This window comes from Pinus tabuliformis, chromosome 1_1 (genome assembly GCF_031772625.1).
Source record: "Pinus tabuliformis cultivar Carrire ecotype Pingquan chromosome 1_1, CPIR1, whole genome shotgun sequence".
Classification (NCBI taxonomy): domain Eukaryota; kingdom Viridiplantae; phylum Streptophyta; class Pinopsida; order Pinales; family Pinaceae; genus Pinus; species Pinus tabuliformis.
Genome location: NC_142297.1, coordinates 9,218,801 through 9,222,251, shown reverse-complemented (window position 1 = coordinate 9,222,251; position 3,451 = coordinate 9,218,801).

The window sequence follows — 3,451 nt, the reverse complement described above, 5'->3', positions numbered from 1 at the left end:
TAATGTAAAATTTAATATATAAGTATTTAATTCAATAAAATTTAGTAGTTAATTTTATAAAATTTAATAATTAAGTTAATAGATTTTTTAATATGAAAAAAATATAAAATTTAATGCATAAGTTAATCAATCTTTTAATATTATTAAAAAAAAAAAAAAAACATTGGGTTATTTTATATCGATGTAACATTTAAGTTGGCAATATTTTTAGAAAACTGAAAATAAATATATAATAAATTTAAACATGGTTTCTAATTTATAATTTCAAAATTAAAGGAAATATTTTATACTTTATTTTCTTAATTGAAACAAGTTTTTCCACATTAAAAACATGAGTATGACTAGGTATCTTATGTATAAGAAGAAATTAAACAACATGGAAGCAAAATGGCTTCCTAAAATTACTTATAACTCTAACCAAAACAACCACTTAGCTAAAATAGCATAATAATGGTCAATCTTGGCTTGACCATTAGAAAATAATAGGTCATCATTTTGTAAAATAACGATATTTTGAAATACTATTACTTCAAAATTTAAGGAGAAATTGTGGGGTGATAAAGAGAATGAAACTAAGATATTATGAGGCACTCATCAAACCCAATCTAGAAAATCAAAAGTATCTTTCTGTCTGGATTAATGTTAAGAAGCAAATGAACATTGCTAAAATAAGAACAAATTCTGATGAATTTCATAGTGAAACTAGTTGTTGGTCAATTCCATAACAACATGGGATAAAAGAGTTTTTTACCTTTGCAAAATTAAGAGGGTTGTGCTGTCGCATAGAATGTCTAAGCACCACGACAACGACTCTGATTGGGGGCTATCACATTGATCCCAAATCACTCCGTTTCAATTGTCTCCCAATAGCAGACTAAGGGGGGTAGACTTTATGTAAATGGAAAAATGAATGATTAGTTGGGAACCAACCAACGTGGGAGACACAAATAAGAAACCAATACTTGTTTTAGATTGCGTAGGATTTTAAGGATTCAAAATGATTTGAAGAAAGTGATATCGGTGCCTTGTGGAGTCAACTATCTTGCGAAGAAAATAAGGTTCAAGTAAATGATGATAAACTGCTGCTGAAAAGACTCGACTGTCTCATATGCAAATGCAAAAATTAAAACTATGTGAAATGAAGGGATTTGGTTAAATTTAGTTAAATGAGGGCCTAAAATTATTTCTGAAATATGTCTTAAATGTTACTTAACTTAAGGCTCGGAAAGGTGGTGATATAAATGTGAAAGCAAGTATTTATATCAATACTACAAAATGTAAAATTTGTACAAGTAATTACTAAAGTGCACAATGGGCTGAAATGTAAAATGGTGGAATAAAACACTTTTAAATTGAAAAATTCATTTGTATGAAATACTCAATCAAGATCATTAAATGCATAAGTAAAACTAGATTAGTCCTACTTGCATAAACATGTAAAAACAAATGGACTTCATAAATTAAACTAAATGTTTTAAACTCAGATCACATTAATGAAATATCAATGTAGTAATCTGCTCTTACATCAAATGTTAAAACCAACAATATATTCTAAAACAACAGTGTTGTAACCATGCAATATTCAGAAATTTCTATGTATAACAACAAAAAAAATTTAAATGACAAACTGATAGCTACAGTTCAGAAAAATTATGAGTTTAATTCTTTCTGGTCTATTAATGTATTTGATTTAAAAACTCAGAAATAAACTATTGACCAACAGTAAAATAATTTTGAGAAATTTGTTTGCAAAAGTTACTAAAACTAGCTTCCATTTCAGCAATTACACAATAGTGAAAATGTGAATTAAATCAGCTGCTAAATTCAGAAAATTTCTTAGTTTAATTCTTTCTGATCTATGTTGTATTTGATCTAAAAACTCAAAAAATTACTAAAAAGAAACAATGAAATAATATTCAGAAAATTGCATGAAAAAGTTTCTGAAAGTAATTATATTTATGAATGTAATGCAGTGAAAGATGCAAACTAATTTGCTGCTAAATTTCAGATAACTAAAATTTTATGCAAGTATTAATCTTGCTTTCAATTAGATCAATGAAAGAGGTAAGGGTGTAGAAGATGTGCACCAGTCAGCCCCTGGGGGCGTGAAGACACTTGAAGATGGGCTACATAAGTCACTAAAAATTCTCCAATGCAAATGCCAAACTAAGAAAATTTTGTTAATTTTTTTTTGAGAAATTTTAGGAAAAGTTTAGTGAGAAAATCATGGTGAAGAAGGCTGCAAAGAGAAGAGGCTTGAGGGTGGAATGATAGAGGCCAAGAATGAGGTTGGAGATGGCCAGCGCAGGGCCTCAAGGCTAAAAAAAATTTGCCCACGATCTTCTTGAAATCTATTTTCAACCTGCAAGCAGAATGGAGATGCCCCTAGGGCTTAGATCTCTCTTCGGAATCCACAAAAATTACTTGCATTTTTTAGATTTGTTACTGTACAAATAAAAGATAGAAAAAACGTCAAAGTATGTATATAAAAAAATATAAAATACCCAAAATCCCAATGAAATAAAAATTTTGATATTTACAAATCTACAATAATATTCTACAGATCTAACAGATCTGCAGATCAAAGCCCTATATTAGCTAGATTTAAAAAAAGTTTTGCACAATATTTAGGAATAAATTTGAAATTTTAAAGAGGCACAAGCCCAATAAAAGCCCTGCAAGTAAACTATTCTATAAAATGACTTCAGAATTTAAAAAGATAGTGGGCTCTTTTAGATTTTGTAAATTGAGAGTCAGTTGGTTCAGTTGAGGACTTCCCCAAACGCCTAAATTCTAAATGATAACTTTTGCACACTTAAATATGCATGATATATTAATAAATATTTAAAAATGATCATAAAATTATCAAAAAATAGAGATACCTGCTACTTGTATCAAATTAAAATGATATTCTAAAAAACCCAAAAATTTGTGTAAGATACATGTACACAGATCAATCCTCAAAGGTTGTTAACCAACAAATGCAAATAAAAGCAACAAAGTATTAAGAACAATATTACCACATAAATTTGAAAGAGGAACACCATGATCTGAAACCCCAACGTCTTTGCGTTTTATTAATCAGAAAAATGTTGCAAGAGATTTCTTAGAGCAAGTACATGATTCAAAAATCGGATCAAATAATGGAGAGAGGCCTCTATTTATAGGAAAATTCTCCAACGGCTAGTTGGTTTGATCCCATCAAAACAATCTCAACCGTTGATGAAGATCAAATGATCTTTTAATCATCACCGTTGAAATAAAGTTACTTTTTGAGGAAATTTGAATTTCACTTTAATTTCATTCTAATTAACTAAAAAATGATTATTTTGAGTTAATTGCCGCAAAAAGTTGACAGGGTTCAAAATATCTTGAAATTTTCAATATTCCCTTGGTCGGGGACCTCCAAAAATTAAAATCTTTAAAATGCACGAATTTTAAATGTTGGAGA